This window comes from Sus scrofa, chromosome 10 (assembly GCF_054392235.1).
Source record: "Sus scrofa isolate SSC_HxYL_T2T_F1_AM1 chromosome 10, Sscrofa_HxYL_maternal_Yorkshire_Landrace_v2.0, whole genome shotgun sequence".
Lineage (NCBI taxonomy): Eukaryota > Metazoa > Chordata > Mammalia > Artiodactyla > Suidae > Sus > Sus scrofa.
Window position 1 is genome coordinate 13,431,358 of NC_139392.1, and position 19,174 is coordinate 13,450,531.

Below are 19,174 nucleotides of genomic sequence, written 5' to 3' on the forward strand. Positions count from 1 at the left end.
CAGCTCCAATTCAACCCCTACTCTGGGAACCTCCATGTGCCACAGGTGCGGCCCTAAAAAGCAAAAAAAAAAAAAAAAAAAAAAACTACAAATGTGGTGGCAAATGTACAAATGTATGTATATATGTATAATATGTATATATACATATATATGTATATGTACAAATATATATGTATATATAAACATACAAATATATATGTGACTTTCTTTTAGATGCTAGGGATTCAGTGTTGAACAAAATTAACATATTCTCTACCCTAAAGAGCTTAAAATATATAAGATTGTGTACAATATATAAGATGTATATACATCTTATTGGTTCTGTTTTTCCGGAGAAACCTAATACATGCACCTTCCCCTTTGCAGACCGAGCAGAGCAAAGCCTGGGCGATGAACATCATATCACGTGTCAGCGCATCTCCCTTCCTGTCCCGCAGTTACTGAAGATACACCACATTGAGCGCATCTTCATCTTCAAGGGCCTTCCTTTCCAAGAGTTTAAAACTACTCTGAAAGGGTGATGAGGGTATACTTAATAAATCTAGCACAGAAAGATAATCATACCTTAAAATCTAAGCTATGAGTATTGACAAAGAAGGAAAGCAAATTCGACCCCTTATAATTTATTGAGAGAAAATGGAAAAAACTCAGAGGGGCTTCTGGCTTTGGGAATCTAATGTAGTCTAGAGGAGTTCCCACTGTGGTGCAGTGGATTAATGATCAAGTTTGTCTCTCTGGAGGCACCAGTTCAATCCCCAGCCCAGCGTGGTGGGTTAAAGAGGCAGCTGGCATTGCTGCAGCTGTGGGGTAGGTCTCAGCTCTGGTTCGGATTTGATCCCCGGCCCTGGAACTTCCATATGCCGCAGGGGTGGCCAAAAAAGAAAACTAAAATAAATAAAGCAGTCTAGAGACTTGAACAATAAAAATAAACCTGAGATATTTCTGAGCTTCTGATTTGTGTCCATTTAGCCTGAAGGAAGAAAGATACAAATATTTTTGCTTCCCCTCAAATGCATATATAATCTTTATCTAAACATTCTGAATTTTGAGCCCATCAGGAGTTTCCATAGTCAGTACACACTGCCTTCCCAATTTTCTACCATATATTAAAAAGCCATCTTAAACCCCAGAATTTATGTTGACATCCCATTGCAGTTATTCATTCCCTACTCACTTTGGCGACATCCAGGTGAATTATTATAAGATCTCGGCATAAGGGCCTATGGAGTGGATTTGGCAAAATGAAGAGGTCAGAGTTCACAAAACTCCATAGGCTACAAACATGTACTGTTTTTGCAGCTGCCTAGTGTTTTCGGTTTCCCTGGCTCTTTACCAGGAATGTGTGAAGGGCTTGACCGAATAGACACCTCTCCACTTCATCTCCCGGTTTCTAGCAGACTGAAAGCTTCCAGCCAGTTCTCTAGAGCAGAACTCCTCCAGCTCCAAGTACACACAGATCACCAGGGTAGCTTGTGAAAATGCAGATTCCGATTCAGTGTGTTAAGAGACGAGGGCTGGGAAGTCTGCATTTCCCAACAGGATTTTCAGGTACTTGGATGTGGCTGGCTCACAAACCACTCTTAGCATATCTAGTCCACACCCCCCTGATATGGTAGCCATTAGCTGCAGGTGGCTATTGGAGTAATTTTTTTTTCCCTAGGGCCACACCTGTGACATATGGAAGTTCCCAGGATAGGAGTCCAATAGGAGCTGCAGCTGCTGGCCTATACCACAGCCACAGCAACGCAGGATCCGAGCCATGTCTGCACCCTATACCACAGCTCACGGAAATGCTGGATCCTTAACCCACTGAGTGAGGCTGGGGATTGAACCCGCATCCTCCTGAATACTAGTTGGGTTTGCTACTGCTGAGCCACAACAGGAACTCCCCACCGGTGGCTATTTGAGCACTTGACTTGTGGCTAGTCTGAATGAACAGCTACTGTGGGTATAAAATACATGCCAGATTTTGGAGATTTCATAGGCAAAATGGACAAAATATCTTATTAATCATTTCATACTGATTACATGTTCAAATAAGAGTTTAGAAACTTGGGACCAAATAAAGTATATGATTACAACTACTGCTACCTGTTTCTTGTTAACAGTTTTTTTGTTTGTTTGTTTTTTGGGTTTTTTTTTTTTTTTTTTTTTTTTTGGTCTTTTTGCCATTTCTTGGGCTGCTCCCGCAGCACATGGAGGTTCCCAGGCTAGGGGTCCAATCGGAGCTGTAGCCACTGGCCTACGCCAGAGCCACAGCAGCTCGGGATCCGAGCCTCATCTGCGACCTACACCACAGCTCACGGCAACGCCAGATCCTTAACCCACTGAGCAAGGCCAGGGATCAAACCCGCAACCTAACGGTTCCTAGTCGGTTTCGTTAACCACTGCGCCACGACGGGAACTCCTACACCACAGCTCACGGCAACGCCAGATCCTTAACCCACTGAGCAAGGCCAGGGATCAAACCCGCAACCTCACGGTTCCTAGTCGGCTTCGTTAACCACTGCGCCACGACGGGAACTCCTACACCACAGCTCACGGCAACGCCAGATCCTTAACCCACTGAGCAAGGCCAGGGATCAAACCCGCAACCTCACGGTTCCTAGTCGGCTTCGTTAACCACTGCGCCACGACGGGAACTCCTACACCACAGCTCACGGCAACGCCAGATCCTTAACCCACTGAGCAAGGTCAGGGATCGAGCCCGCAACCTCACGGTTCCTAGTCGAATTCATTAACCACTGCGCCACGACTGAAACTCCTCTTGTTAACATTTTAAATGGCTAGAAGGTTTAAAATTACGTCTCTGTGTGACTTGCATTATAGTTCAGTTGGATAATGATGCTCCAGATCAACTGAGCTGGCCCCAGAGGCATTTGTAAGGGGGAATGAATTTCCTGTTCCTTTACTTTTTGCCAGGCACTGAATCCATCTCCGTGGCTCCGTAGAACCGTTGCTGTAGCATGTGTCCTGCTTGCCCTGCCCACCTGTTCTAAAGTCCCTTCCAAGACCGCCTGGTCGTCGTGGGTCTTATCTGTCAGAGAATGGCCTCTCCAGCAAGGCCTAGCCAGAAATGACAATGTGAACCCTCTCAAAGAGTCCGTAAAGGGACTCTCTTTTATGTTCCCAAAAAAGTTTGTGATGCATACCCAGCATTTATAAAGGACCAAGTCTCTTAGCAAAAAGGCCATGAACCCATGTACAAGCTTCTAAGTCCCTGTGTTTAGAAATAAAAGGATGGCTTTTCCTTTAGCTTCCTAGGCCTCTCCTCAAAAGGCTGACTCAAGGGTTAATGATTAGAAATTTTGTTATAGCTAAAAAAACAAAACTGGTTCAAACAGTCTCCACTGTTTGCCCTGCCTTGACCCACTCACTTATTACTAATATTTACTCTGGTTAGAGTTCTCTTGCACCTCCTGCTTTCTTTTGTCATTGAAACACCCCCCAACACCCCTCTCCTGTAAGCAACCCTCTCTCCAGAGAAAATGGCAAGGATCAATAACCTCGAAGACACCAGAAACCAGACTTGACGACTCTGAATTGATCTATGGAGGGAGAATAATAAAAACACCTTCATCAAGAACCCCATCTTCCAAGCTAAACCTAGAAACTGCCTTGCTGTCTGTCCCCTCTCGAGGCAGGACACAGTTTTGAGGCATTCGCCTGCGGTGTCCTCCTCTGCCCGGCAAAGCAATAAAGCTGTTCTTCCTGCTTCACCCTGAGACCTAACTGGTTCCGGTGCACAGAGGCTGTATCGGTGTCAGCCGTGGGCTTTAGAATAAAGACCCCAGGTTTTAATTTGATCAACGTACTAGTTAATCCTTGACTTTTTTTTTTTTTTTTTTTGTCTTGCTTAGGGCCGCACTCGCGGCATATGGAAGTTCCCAGGCTAGGGGTCGAATTGGAGCTGTAGCCACTGGCCTACACCACAGCCACAGCAATGCCAGAGCCAAGCCTTCTCTTTGACCTACATCACAGCTCACAGCAACACCAGATCCTCGACCCACTGAGCAAGGCCAGGGATCGAACCCACAACCTCATGGTTCCTAGTCAGATTCGTTAACCACTGAGCCACGATGGGAACTCCCTGACTTTCTTTTAGATGCTAGAGATTCGGCGAGGAACAAAATGAACATGTTCTCTGCCCTAAAGAGCTTACACTTTAGAAGAGAAAATAGACATTAAAATAGAAAACATATGAATAAACAGATGACAACATGCAATCCCAACTTCTCTCTCATTTTTTTTTTCTTTTGTGAATATTCCTTACCCTTTCTGGACCTCAGTTTAATTTAGGGGTTGAGAATAATACCACTGCCTTCCAGGGCTTTGAGAAGATTAGAAATGGTGACTCTATTTCTACAGTTGACACAATGCCTGGCACAGAGTAGGTGCTCAGTGAACAGTTGCTGGCGGCTAAATACACGTGAGCAAGGCTCATCATACTTATTTGCCTTTTTGTGTGCTGTCTGCTTCTGTGTTAAGTGACCAGCTGGGAACACAATCTCTGGGCTGTATTTCTGGGCGAGGTCTCTGAGGGTGTTTCTGTAGAGATTAGCATTTGAATTACGACAGTGAAGTGGACACGTTCACCAGTGTGGGGAGGCAGGATCCAATCCCTTGAAAGCCTCAGGAATAGAAGAAAATGGTGAAAGGGCAAATTCTCTCTCTTCTCCTGCCCTTGGACATCAGAGTTCCTGGTTCTCTGACCTTCAGATGCTGGGATTTATGCCTTGGAGCCTCGGCCTGGGAGTTCCCATTGTGGCTTAGCAGTAACGAACCCAACTAGGAACCATGAGGACACAGGTTCGACCCCTGGCCTCACTCAGTGGGTTGGGGATCCAGCGTTACCATGAGCTCTGGTGTAGGTCGCAGACGCTGCTGCTTGGATCTGGCATGGCTCTGGTGTAGGCAGGCAGCTGTAGCTCCGACTGGACCCCTAGCCTGGGAACTTCGATATGCTGCGGGTGCGGTGATGAAAAGGACAAAATAAATAAACAAGTAAATAAAAAGAACCCCAGTCTTGAGCCACAAGTCACACCATCAGTTCCCAGGTTCCCAGGCCTTTGGACTCCAGCTGATTCACTGGCTCTCCTGGCTTTCCAGTTGGCAGATGGCAGATCACGCGGCTTTGAGGCCTCCATTTATTGCCAAAACTCAGCCTCTGTCCACTGGTGCCGAATAGAACTATGGAGACAGAGTTTTGGGTGAAGGAGAAAAAAAAAAGAAATAATAACTTTATCGCTGTTCCAGGCAAAGGAGGCCACAGCAGATGCCCTGAAGCCTGTGCCCTCCTTTGGAAGGGCAGGTGCTCTTAGAGTTTGGGGGTAGAAAATAGGGCCACAGATAAGGATCAGGGGAGAGGCAAGCTTGCATTCTCCTTCGGTATTGGTGTTTAGTGGCCCCACGGGCTGGTTCTGATGATCCTCCTTCTTTCTGGAAAGGAGATGCTACATCAAGTAGTTCAAGTCTTGGGGGTTTAGTTCTGCAGAAGTGCTCAAAGGTATTGTTATGTATATTCCTTGAAGAGGAACCAGCAGCTGCCCCAAGGCTGCACTATTGTCTCTCAGCTCCTCCTGCCTGGTCTCTGCATCCCCTCCCTTCCCAGATCAGCAGCTGTTTGAACCTGACCTTTGGAACCCAGGGAAGGTCATGGAGGCTGAATGAGGCCCATTTCCTAAGAAGAAGAAATGGGGGCCACCACAGGGCCCTGCTTGGTTTCAATAACTGTATGAGCCAATTCAAACAACAAATCTCCTTTTATGCAATACAAACACATATCCTATTGTTTCTGTTTTTCCAGGTAACTGCCTCATTCCACAAACTGTTTGCTGTAGCCGGTTAGGTTGTTGTCACGTTGCAGGTGGTATAGTTGAACTTTGACTCCTGATGTCACTCAAACTTTCGGAGTATAATTCCCAAACTGAATCTTTGCTCATTAAAATGGACTCAATAAATGGTTCTCAGATCAAACTATGCCTAGAAGTTCCCGTTGTGGCTCAGCGGGTTAAGAACCTGACTGGTATCCATGAGGATGCAGGTTTGATCCCTGGCCTCGCTCAGTGGGTTAAGGATCTGGTGTTGTCATGAGCTGTGGTGTAGGTGGCAGATGCAGCTGGGATCTGGCCTTACTGTGGCTGTGGTGTAGGCCAGCGGCTACAGCTCTGATTTGACCCCTAGCCTGGGAACCTCCATACGCCATGGGTGCAACCTTAAAAAACAAACAAACAAAAAAAAGCCTCTACCTAAAGTAGATACTACAAGTGTCCTAGTACAAAGGTCCTCGTTTGCAGAAGAAAAAATAGAGCCAGAGTTGAGAGACTAACCCAGGAATACACTTTCAATAATCATTCTAGAAAAGAATACATTGGTCCTATCTGCTAAGCACTTGTGAAAGGAAAAGAGTTTGTGGAAAAGCAGCCACAAAAATGAGGGAAGACCAGGAAAAAGAGGACCTTAGAAGGGCGTGAGTTTCAAGAGGATTACGACGTGCTGGCGTAGTAGGGAATATTAGTAGAGGCTGAGGTCAGAGAAGGCATTCCTTAGGGCTTGGGGGGGCAGGGAGGCCGGAGCTGGGTGACAGTGGAGGTGACAGTGTCAAGGACTCCCCTTTCTCCCAGGAAGTTCTGTGGCTGAGGCAAGGGAGGGGCTGCAAAGCTGGCAGGAGGAAGCAAAAGCACCAGAGGAATTCACTGGATCCAGGATGGAGGACTTGGGGATTTGCTGGATGACTTGAGCTGCGGGCTGAAATGAGATGCAGAAGGTACAGAGGAGATCCTGTTGTGGCTCACAGGGTTAAGAACCTGGCTAGCATCCATGAGGATGTGGCTTTGATCCCTGGCCCTGTTCAGTGGGTTAAAGATCCTGCGTTGCTGTGGCTGTGGTGTAGGCCTGCTGCTGCAGCTCCAAATCAACCCCTAGCCTGGGAACCTCCATATGCCGAGGGTGTGGCCCTAAAAAGACAATAAAGAAATGAAGAAAGTACAAGAGAGGAAGAAGGCAGGTGTCAGTGCCAAGTCTTGGAGGAGGGAGGCTGGATGAAGGGCCAGAAGAGGAGGGGCCCCCATTAGCCCTAGAGAGTCAGGGGAACCTTCCCTTTGGAGTTGAAGAGCTATAAGGAGACAAGCAGCTGAGCCCTGGCTCAGAAGGACTGTCTAAGAAGCGAAGAAGGAGGCAGGATGATCCAGGAAATGAGGAGGCCTCACGAGCTGACATTCTATTGGAAAGTCCAGCCCAGACTCCTGAACCCAGGCTTTGTAAAGCATGGTCCCTGTTCCAGGCAGAACCACAGGCTGAAAGTTGCTGCTCTGGATTCAGAGAAGCAGCGTGAGTCAGAACGCAAATAAACTGCCTTAACGCAGCACTCTGCTCAGTTCAGCTGATTTTTTCTCTCTCTGAAAGTAACAGAATATTCATTTAATTTCTGGCTGTGGGCCCTTTCTCGTCACGGTGCACGGAGCAGGTACTTTTGGGTATGTTGACTTAAAACATATATGCCAGACCTAAAAGTTGAGAGTTATGTTTTATGCAGTGGACAAAACTGAGGACCTGAGCTGGGGAGGTGGCCTCTCAAGGGACCCCAAGAAAAATGCTCGGAGGAGGCGAGCGGGGAGCTGGGACACACAGGAGTTTTGCAACAAACGGCAGCTGGTAAGAACAAAAATTAGCGTTCGAAACAGAAAAGGAGCTATCTCAAGTTGGGGAGGTTCGCATTTTTCTCTGTACGGGAAGATGCAAGGGTCTGGACTCACTGCCATCGCTTCTTTGAGATGCACCTCAGCAGTGTGGGGCTGCTGTGCACTTTCCCTTGGGGAGGGCTGCAGTCTGGTGGCTGCTAGATGGCAGGTGTTTTCAGTTTCCTTCCTGAGCTCCCTCAGGGCCCCCCGGCTCAGCCTTGGACGTGGCCGGGATCCTGATGACCTGGCATCCTCAGGTCACTGACAGGGCAGGCAGTATTTTTTGTTTCTCAGGTAACACTGATTCAAAAAATCTTGCGCTGACAGCGTACAAGACCCAATATCAACACCCCACAGGCCTCTCTCGGCAAACTGAACCCGCCCCACCTCCTGAACCAGCTTCTGCTCCTTTACTGTTTTCCTCCAGGAGTCGGTGGCTCCATCCACCAGGTCTCCAAGCCAGAATCATGGTGGGGGGGTGGGAGGGCACATCATCACCAACCTCATCCAACTACCAAAATCAGGCTCGGATATCACCATAGGCCTGGGCAAGCCATCCTCCCCGCTGCTGCTCCCACAAGCCCCCAAAGCCCAATTTGGACTCCCGCTCCCCTGTTAACCCTCCCAGTCCAGGTAAACAGCTCGACCTCCTCCTCAGAAGCCAGGCATTCTGGAGTCCGGCCTGGCCCTTGATCTGGCCTCTGGGTGTTTAAGTGCATTGTCCCCTTCAAAGGGGATTGTTGGTCTCCCCGGCTGTCACCTCAGTTCCTTACCCCTAGGTATTGAATCTGTGTCACACCAACACCCAGCACAGTGCCTGGGAAATAGTAGGCTCTAGGCATGTGTTTGTTGAATGAATAAATGAAGTCAAGGCAGAAAGAGATGCCTCAGTTGACCTCCTACCTGAGCAGAGGTGATGACGATGGGGGTCACAAAAGGCTGCCTGACTGTGGCCGAGGTGGTCTCAGAGCCTGGACGCCGCAGAGCTCCAGCTGCAGAGACGGGACACTGTGGGGCCCTTGCTGAAAGACTTCCTCTGCTGTGGCTTCTCTCCCTGCCGCTGGCACCGTCATAATAGCTCTCCTGGATCACATCAAAAGCAGCCCTGGCTGAGACCACCTTTCGAGGTGCAAGTCCCACCACCTGTGCACTTGGTCAGCTACTCCTCACGTCTCAAAGCCCCCGATTTCTCTCTCTTCCAACCCACATGTCACTGTCCTTCCACCCACCACCCTCAACACCTCTGCCATTTGGGCTTCTGCCCTTGACTTAGACATTATTTACCTACCATCTCCTTTTGGCCTCTGCATTCTTTTAAGATACAGAATAAGGCCCCAGACTCCAAACTAGCAAGAGATGTATGACAGACGAGGTTCTGACATTCTACCCTGTTCCTTAGGCCCCATCTGCCACTTTACGCCAGAGGATGACAGATCGGACAGACGGCAGGTGGGGGTGAGGTGGCATTGGGGGGAGAAACTGGCACAACCGTTTGGAGCCAAATAATAGATCATGGCTGGAAACTCCCGTCTTGATTTGGCTCAAGGGCCACAGCTATATTTGGCTGGCCCCCGATTGACATAATTATTATTGCCAGAAAGTAATTTTAGGAAGAACTGAAAAGGAGGACATGGGTGATTAAAGTTCTAATAATAACATTTCTCAAAAGTCTGGGTTAATGACTCTGTAACTCGGGTAAAAGAAAAGAGGCTTCAGGTGTTCAGGGATTCGTCCCTGGAACTGAACTTGGAAAAACTATTCTGTTCGGAAGTCAAATAGGGCAGGGATCGATCATATACCACTGAGAAATCTTGGGGAAATAAGGGGGGGGGTAGTTCATGTTTTTTACGTTAGCATTTCCTCTAACAATTTTGTGAGAAATGTTTTTAAAGCGGATACTGTTTTCAATTCATTCACAGCGCATCCTTTTACTAAACAAGGCACTGTACTAGTCCTGCTGGAAGCATCCATGGTGTGGGCAGGGCTGGTCTGAGCCCTTGGCTTCAGCATTCTGGCTGTTTACAGCCAACTTCTGTTCTGATTAGGTCAGTGTCCAACCTGATTGGCTGACGTCCTGCCGATTGTTAAATATTTCCTATGTCACCCTTGGATCTAAGGCAAACGTTCCGTCCTAAAATAGCTTACAGTGTAGAGCATGAGTTCGGCCCACAAATAACTATAGCGCAATGGTGTGTCATAATAATAGTTTCCATTATATTCCACCTTGTCCTTAACCAAGTGTATTCACACACACTATAGCGTTTGAACTTCACATTGCTCTGCAGCGTGTTCCTATTCTCATCTGCAGATAAGAGAACAGGAAGTTCAAGGAGGGAGGGGTCATTCACAACTCAGAGAGCAAGGCCCTCTCCTGATTGGACAATACCCGATTTTCCCACAATGCCCATAGCCTCTCTATTTAAAACAGGAGTTGTTTCGCTCACGGATTAATTCCTGATTTCTAAATGCAGGCTTTCCTACTCAAGTAACTAGGGAAGATGGGCCTTGCAGCTCTGTCATTCTGAGAGGAAGTTACAAAAGCCTCATTCTGAGAAAGGAGCTGTCAGGAAACTCAGATAACAAACCCAGGGGAAGCATGGCCTTGCCTTCAGGCCCTCCACCAGGCCTTCGTGCATGCAACAGACAAATGCAAATCAAAACTAAAAAGCTAGGGCACTGAGCGAGCAGATGGCAGAGGGAAGAACACAAACAAACAAAGAAGCAAGGAAGCAAAAAAATCTAAAGCTTTAAAGATTAAAGTGCCTAGTTATCTGGGGTCAGACCTATCCTCTTTGCCACAGCCTATCACCAGAGCTCAGCACAGAATCCCAGTGGGTGTTCCTCGTGCCAGCCCCGAGGAAAATAGGTTAGCCCTGGTGAGAGGCGTGTTGAGGTCTGCAGCAATAAGCTTGGCTTTGTTGGGAATTCACTCACGTGGCACACTTCTTTCTCTGCGGGGCCACCTGCATACACACCCCAAGTCTTTATACACATGGTCACAACAGGGTGACCTTACACCCAGAGAAGAAAATACAATATTTCCCCCGTGAGTGGTACTTACCATTTATCACTTGTCCAGTGGTCCCGGCACAGGGGGATGTCACAGAGATGGGACCCTTGGGCAGACTGGACGCCTTCTCTTCTGCATCCGGCAGGCATCGTACCACGTTCCATTCCTACTCATGCCCAGCAATGACGTCCTTCGTGGACCCTTGCAGAGGACACTATGTCAGGCTGGGAAGGGAACCTAGCTGTGGTTTAAGGCATCCTCTCTTTTTCCAAGAAAGGGGCATGAAATTGACAAAAGTGAACTGACTTGTGCGAAGTCGCCAAAGAGGTCCGTGACACAAGCAATGCAGGCGACTCTTGAGTTCTGGTCGTTGCTCCTAGGCAGTTGTTCATGCCAGGGTCTGGAATAGCTTTACTATCATACAACTCGTGGAACCAGTCACTCCACCAGGTGTTAGAGTGGTAGTCATGGAAACGAGGCCACCTCATTAGTACCTGCTCCCTGGGACTTCCTGTTCTGTCTTGGGTGAATGTCTGGAGAGCTGGGCCTAAGCACACCTTTGGTTATTCAAATTCCACTGTACACACAGGCAGGCCATCTTTTGCTGTTTTGTTTTGTTCTCTTTTTGGGCCACTGCAGGGCAGATGGAGTTCCCGCCCGGGCCAGGGATGGGATCCCAGCCACAGTTGTGACCCATGCTGCAGCTGTGGCAACACTGTTCCACTGTGATGGGCTGGGGATCAAATCTGTGTCCTGGAGATGCAGAGATGCCACTGATCCCATTGAGCCACAGAGGGAACTCTTCTCTGGGGCATCTTTGAAAGGACTCCAGAATCAACTTTTTCTGTGAAGCCAAGAAGCATGTGATTATAAATATTTGCAGTCTGGCCAAGGGTTTTCTTTTGCGTGTTTTTTGTTTGTTTGTTTGTTTTGTTTTGTTTTTTTAACAGGAACTTCCTGATTTATTTCCTTAACTACAGTACTCCTAAGAAGACAGCAACCAGGTTTAGAGTGTTATTAGGACTAGAAGCTTCCCCCCAAGTGGCCTCCAAAGTCAGAAATGTCTTTAAAGTGTATGCACCATAGGTCCATTTTCATGACTGGTTATAAAGTTTTCCCAGGCTCATGCCAGAGATCAAGCTGGACACTAGGTAAAGTGATCATGGCAAATTTTTGTCAATAATATACTGAAACAGGGATGTGTCAAGCATGAAATGACTCACCCTGGATTTGTACAGAAGTGGCTGGGCAGTTTAAAGAGGGAATGGGTGTGTGTGGTGACTCAATATATTCAGGTAGTGAAAATTTTTTAAAAATCGGGAAAAGAAAGTTGGAGACTCACCTGGGGACACTAAGCAGAATTTATGGAAGGTAGGCTCCTCCTCTCCTAGAGACATTCAGGAGCAGAGACTCTCTTCTGGCGTTGGCTGAACAAACGCTCAAATCTCTTGGCATTTTGAGCTTTGTCAGGCAGGCATTCTAAATGAAGCTGGAGTCATCCTAGGGATGCGGACTGGATGTTCAAAACCATTTTACTGCTTGTTGAAGTCTTTAGAGGCCAAGGTTGAGAACTAGTTGAGAAGAGGGCACAGGTACCTGTCCAGCCTGGCCAAGGAAAGGCTCTCTGTCACTTCCCAGTGAATTTAGTAAGTGCTCCTTCCCTTTCCCAAAGGCTACCGGGAGAATCCAAGGAACATGTTCCTAAGCTGCACAGTTTGCAGCTGCCTGTAATGAGGCAAGTTAGCAGCACAACCCTAGGGCTACGGACAATTCCAGTCGGAGATCTTTTTAGGTTTAGAAACCTCAAGCCAAACACATGGCGGCGGCGCCCTTGCAGCTTAAGCGCCAGGACCTCAGGCTGCAGTCTGGAGAGATTCACGACTCCCATGCGGAGACAGGAACTCAAAGCACTTCCTGGGTGCCTTGCTCCGGTGGCAGCAGAGCCAGCTTGGCTCTCACCCCTCCCCAAAGAAGCCCAGGACCCCAAGGCCGAGAGACCGGGCCAGGGGGAACGCAGCGCCTAGTCCACAACCTGGGCCGACGCGAGGGGCGCTGGGAGGTGGCGTCAGCGGCGCGAGGGCCTGACGTCACTTCCTCTGGGCGGGGCCCCGCACATCCCACGCAAATTGAAAGGTCTGGCGGTGGTCTGTGCTGTGCTGTGCCAGGTGCTTGTTCCTGGAGTTCCACACCTCCGTCTGGCCTGCACCGGACCACATGAGTGGGGACCATGGGGACAGGCTTCGGAGCCCCCATCCGGCTGCGCTTGGCCATACAGATGGCCTTTCCCAGAAAGCGAGAGGGGTGGGCTGTGCAGAGCCCTTGGTGTGTCCCTACTGGTAGCCGCTCTTTTTTTTTTTTTTTTTTTTTTTTTTTTTTGTCTTTTTGCTTTTTCTAAGAGCCGCATCCTCGGCATATGGAGGTTCCCAGGCTAGGGGTCAAATCAGAGCTGCAGCTGCCAGCCTATGTCACAGTCACAGCAATGCCATATCCAAGTCGATTCTGCAAACTACACCGCAGCTCGCGGCAATGCCGGACCTTTAACCCACTGAGGGAGGCCAGGGATTGATCCCGCATCCTCATGGATTCTCGTCTAGTTCGTTAACCACTGAGCCACGAGAGGAACTCCAGAGCTTTCCCTATTTTTAATGGAGTTGCTTTGTTAGAATTCTTTGTATATTTTGAAGCAGATACTTTGTTCGATATGTGTTTGCAGATAGTTTTCTCTCAGTTTGTGACTTGTCTTTTGATTTTCTGAATAAGGCCTTTCACAGAGTAGAAGTCTTAATTTTACCAAGTCCATTTGACCCCTAGCCCGGGAACTTCTGGCAGCCCTAAAAAACCAAACCAAACCAAGCCCTCTAGGAGTTCCTGTAGTGGCACCCACGGGGCAGGCGTGGCCCTGGAGGACCCTGCTTTGTGTAGCTGAAGGGAGTTGAGGCTCCTCGGGCCTGTGGCTTCTGCTTCCCTGGGACGATCGGGACGATCGACGGCATCTCTGTTGGCAGAGCTCTGTCTGCTTTGGACTTGAGGGGCTTTCAGCTTTAGGATGTCAAGAGGCTGTATCTACACTGACGGGAGCTAGGTTTCCTGCCAACCAGCTGGCACAGGAGGAAAAGCTGAGCAGAAACTTCCAGCTTCCCGTGTGCGCCAGAGGGGGGTCCGCCTTCAGAGGCTGCAAGAAGGGCTCCAGGTTGAAAGTTGGGGGTTTTTGGTCTGTTTTGTGTGTGGTGTGGATGGTGTCCACTCTCCTTAAATGGTACGTGGTATCCAGTTTTCCCAGCAGCACTTTCTGTGGGGATGATGTGGCCTTGGCCCCTTTGTCATGAACACACTGACCCGCTCATTGTGGGTTGAATTCTGGGCTCTGTCCTCTTGCTCTGGGCCAGGCACCTGTTTTTGAGCCAGTTCCACACTCTGCTGGTGACTGTAGCTTCACAACAGAGTGAAGTCAGGCAGGGAGACGCCTCCAGCCTCCTGTCCCTTCCGAGGGTTGCTTTGGCTCCTTGGGGTCCTTTGTGGCTCCACACAAACCATAGGAGGATTTGCTCTACTTCTGGGGAAAAGACTGTTGGAATTTGGGGAGGGGCCAGCATTCAAGTATCATTTCCTTGGGCAGAATGAACATTTGAACAAAGTGAATTCTTCTAAGAGCACAGGGTATCTTTCCATTTATGTGTGTCATAATTTTCAGGGTCTTCATAAATGTCTGAAAATGTTGAGGTCTTTCATGTCCTTGGTTAAATGTATTCCTTGATCTTTTGTTCTTTTTTTTCCTTTTTTGGCCGCCCTGTGGCATGTGGAGCTCCCAGGCCAGGGATCAGATCCAAGCACAGTTGCAACCCCTTAATATTAAGGAAAACCCATTACACACATTTTTTCATCACAGACTCAGAGTATGAGGCTATCAAGGAACTAGCCAGTCCTGGAACAGTTGTACATGCTTCCATCTTTCTGACCCGGGTATGTCTGCTCTGTGGACCTGATCTGGACCTTTCATCACAGGGAGTTTGGGTGGGGGTGGGGGCTTCCAGGGACTGACTCAGCCTTGGCCCTTTTGATGGCTGTAGGGATGTTGTTCCTGCAGGTACCATTCAGATTCCAGTTCCAGAGTAAGACAGAAAGGCTGGGACTGTTGGGAAAGGCATCTAGGGCTCAGAGCACTAGGTGCTGGCTGGGGGCAGATGCCAGCAGCAAGACCAGGGAAACGAGAGGATGTTCAGTAGGTGAAGCGCATCTTCTGCGAGGAGCCCAGTTTGTCCAGGTTGGGGTGGCAGGCCAGCTGCACCATGGGGGGTGGCCCACCCAGCAGCAGCAGCACATCCTCTGCTGGGGCAGGCAGGTGCTCCTGGATCATGTCGGCAGACACAAAACCCTTGCTGTAGGTCCAGTCTTCGGGGGCTGATCCAGAGTGAACCAGAGCTTAAACTGATTGGGGTGTTGCACCCACAGCTCCTCTAAGTCCTCCCGTAAGATTATGTCCTCTTTGGTGGTGGGCATCAGGCTCTGCTGGGGGCAGCAGACCCCACACTACAACCCGTGAAGCTGGAGGCAGCCTGCGGCCAGCAGCCCGGATCTTCTGCGCCCTCCCCACACCAGAAGGGGCACCTGGTGAAGGTTTTTGGCAGCTCTAGGTGTGTGCTCCTTAAGACTCATGTCCGCCTCACCATCTGATGCGTTTCGGTCATGTTGCCTTGAGAATGGGCAGGTTAAACCTGCACAGGGCAGAGACGTTGGACAGTTTGGTTCAGTCCCGAAGGCCCAGTCCTAAGCCTCGGGCTGGGGACACAGGAGGTGCAGAGGTCACCAATGACCAAATACATGGACTGATTTTCAAAAAGGGACTCCTTGGTGCTGGCCCACCTGTCACAGCAGCACCTTCACAGCCGCCCTCCTGCCTGAACTGTTTTGCTGCTGCCCTGGCCCCTTAGATGGCCTGGCTTTGCTGTGTCCTTCTCATGGACCATCCCACCAGCCCAGTGGGTGGGATCCCTGCTTCCTAATGTCCATTCCGGCCCCTGAGGCATCTGTCTAGGTCTCCTGGAGTGTTTTCTTCTTCCCCTAAGCCTGTCCTAACACATGAGAGCAAGTCTCTCCATCTGTCATGTTGGGGAAAACACCCCCAGCCAGGGCTGGGTCCCTGCACCACCTCACAGTGGACGGCTGGCCCTGTCCCCCTGCCCCCCACAGGGAACACAGCTGCCCGCTTTATGTTCAAGTGCAGCTGGGTGTCCTGTGACCCCATTACAATAAATGCCTCCTACCTCGTGTGAAGGTCGCTCAGAGGTCACAAGGAGGATTGCCATCACTTGATGGCATAATAGCCAGGAGCATGGCCTTGGAAATCAACCAACCCGAGGTCAAGGCTGGCAGCTTCTACTTCCTGTGTAACCTGGGGCAAGTTACTTCATTTCCTCACCACTCAGTTTTCTTATTTGTAAAATCAGGAAACTACCAGAACCCAATTCATCGGGTAGAAGTGAAAAGTGAAAAAGTTGCTCAAGGCCTGGTACGGAGTATAAAGGCTCGATTCATTTGCACATGTACAAAAGTGAAAGAATGAATGGTGCGTTATCTTCAGAGGCTGGTAACGCAAAGTGGAGACACGGGAGCAGGCAGCTACTATGGAAGCAAAGAGGCTCTGGGCAAAGAGGAAGGAGGGGTTTGGACTAGAGGGGATACACAAGGGAGGGTCTGAGTGGGTTTCAGGAGCGGAGCAAGGAAGATGTGGAGAAAAAAGAGATGATGGAAGAGCAAGTGTAGGTATATATGTAATTTTTTGGTCTTTTTTTTTTAAGGGCCGCACCCACGACATATGGAAGTTCCCAGGCTAGGGGTCAAATCAGAGCTGCAGCTGCCGGCTTACACCACAGCCATAGTGATGCCGGATCCTTAACCCACTGAGTGAGGCCAGGGATCGAACCCACATCCTCCTGGATACGGGTCAGTTTTGTTGCTGCTGAGCCACAGTGGGAACTCCCTATTATTTCCTTTCTTTTTTTTTTTTTACTTGTTAAAAAAATTAAAATACAGTTGATTTACTGTGTTGTGCCAATTTCTGCTGTAGAGCAAAGTAACCCTGTCATAACTTCATATACATTCTTTTTGTCTTATTATCCCCCATCAAGGTCTATCCCAAGAGACTGGACACAGGTCCCTGTGCTGTACAGCAGGACCTCATCGCATACCCATTCTAAGTGTAGTCATTTGCATCTACTAACCCCAAACTCCCCGTCCATCCCACTCCCTCCCCCTCCCCCTTGGCAACCACGAGTCTGTTCTCCCTGTCTGTGAGTCCCTTTACATGTCCATTGACAGATGAATGGACTGAGAAAATGTGGTACATAGACAGTGGAACACTCTTCAGCCATAAAAAAGTACAAAATAAAGCCACTTGCAGCAACATGAATGTAACTAGAGATTCTCATATTAAGTAAGTCAGAAAAAGAAAGACAAATACCATATGGTATCACTGATATGTGGAACCTAAAATGTAACACAGATGAACAGTACAGAAACAAAATTCAAAATTTGAAGTACAGGTTCTACCGAATGTGTATCGCTTTTGCACATTGTTAATGCACCAATAAAGTAAAAAAATAAGTTGTGGCCAACTGTATAGGTCTCTCTCTACAAGGATTATATATGTTTTTTTAGAAGTTTTGTTTGGGTCATTTCCTTAGTAGTTTCTTTTTTTACTTATACTTTTGATTTTACATTTCGTGAGCTTAAATATATTAAACACATTTTAACTCGTTCAATTATTCTAATATTTAATATATTTATAGAACTGATTCTACAGTCTGTTTCTTTTGCTGACGTTCACTCATGGAGTCTCATCTCGAGATATTTTTAAAATTTTTACTTTGCAGATCGTTGAAATTTTACCGTGGGAGTTCTTCCGAAGGTGTTGGCTGTAGTCTTCTACAAAGGTCAATTTCATCAAGTTGGTTGATATTATTTTTCAGATGTTTTTCTATCTCCAGTGAATTCCTATCCACATAGTATATCAATTTTACAGAGACGGAGTGGGTAATTGCTAGCACCATGTGTCACTTTGGCTAGACTCTAGTCTCCCACTACTTAATCCAAGTGTTGCTCCGAAGGTATTTTGTAGATGTGATGAACTTGAAGTCAGAGACTGGCCTTAAGTATGATACTTAATTTGACTTTAAGTAAAGGAGAGTCCCTGGCATAATGCAGGTTGGCCTCATCCAGTCCTTGACAGGCCTTAAGGGCAAGACCCCAACAACAACAACTCCTGCTTGAGTTTCCAGCCTGCTGGCCTATCCTCCAGATTATATACTCACCAGCCCCTACAATCCCATGAACCAATGTCTTTAAATAAACTGCTTTACACACACATACACACACACACACACACACACACACACACACACACACACTCTTTCTTTGGAGATCCCTGGCTAATAGAGGGTATGTTAAAAGCTTCTGTTAGGGTACTTTGTCTATTTCTTCCTTTAATTCTGTCAGGTTTTGCTTCTAAATTCTTTATCAACTCTGTTATTAGTTGCATTTACAAATAGATTGTACATGTTTCTGATGACTTTCATTATTATGCAATCTTTCCATTTATCTCTAACACGGTCTTGAGGTCTACTTTGCCTGATTATTAATATAGATACACGGAGTTCCTGTGGTGGCTCAGTGGGTTAAGAACCCAGCTAGTATCCACGAGGATGTGGGTTTGATCCCTGGCCTTGCTTAGTGGGTTAAGGATCAGGTGTGGCCACAAACTTCAGTGTAGGTCGCAGATGTGGCTTGGATCTGGCATTACTGTGGCTGTGACGTAGGCCAGCAGCCACAGCTCTGACTCGACCCCTAGCCTGGGAACTTCCATGTGCTGCAGGTGCTGCCCCAAAAAGAAAAAAATATATATAGATAGATACACAATTTTTATGCATATTATTTGTACTATATACTTCTTTGCATTTAGACAGCATATAATTAGGTGTTCCTTTTTTATTTAGTCAGGCAATTACTACCTTTTAATTACAGTGTTCAGTGCACTTACATTGAATGAAATTATTGATATAGTTGAATTTAAACTACCATCTTGCTATGTGTTTTTCCTTTTTCCCTTCCACTATTTTTGTTCCCCAGTTTCTCTAATTTTTTTAAAATTTATTTCGGTTGAGCAATTTTTCTATTCTTTTTTATTTCCCACATTAACTTTTTAGTATGTATCTCAGCTTTGTTTACTTAAAAGAGTATTTTTTTATCCCCTTTCTTGAAGGTTATTTTTCTTGGTATGTAGAAATCTTGCTTGCTAGACTTTAAAAGTATTGTTCCAGGAGTTCCCTGGTGGCTCAGTGGGTTAAGGACCCAACATTGTCACTGCTGTGACTCAGGCTGCTGCTGTGACACAGATTTGATCCCTGGAGTGGGAAAGTCTGCCAAAAAATTAAAAAAAAAAAAAATAAAGTAAAAAGTGGAGTTCCCGCCCGTCATGGCTCAGTGGTTAATG

At 47.6% G+C, this 19,174-nt stretch overlaps 2 protein-coding genes across 2 annotated transcripts in view; one reads left to right on the forward strand and one right to left on the reverse strand.

The window, feature by feature from the left end:
• The window catches only part of DUSP10 (dual specificity phosphatase 10), a 58,563-nt gene extending 45,847 nt beyond the window's left edge, over window positions 1–12,716 (reverse strand). Inside the window, exons 1-3 of the mRNA XM_084979181.1 lie at window positions 12,032–12,716; window positions 10,741–11,533; window positions 8,583–8,762 (exon numbers count right to left, since the gene is read on the reverse strand). The gene's annotated coding sequence lies outside the window, so the exon portion shown is untranslated. The remainder of the gene's footprint in view (window positions 1–8,582; window positions 8,763–10,740; window positions 11,534–12,031) is intronic.
• The window catches only part of DISP1 (dispatched RND transporter family member 1), a 1,033,384-nt gene that overhangs the window by 233,256 nt on the left and 780,954 nt on the right, over window positions 1–19,174 (forward strand). The window lies entirely within an intron of this gene.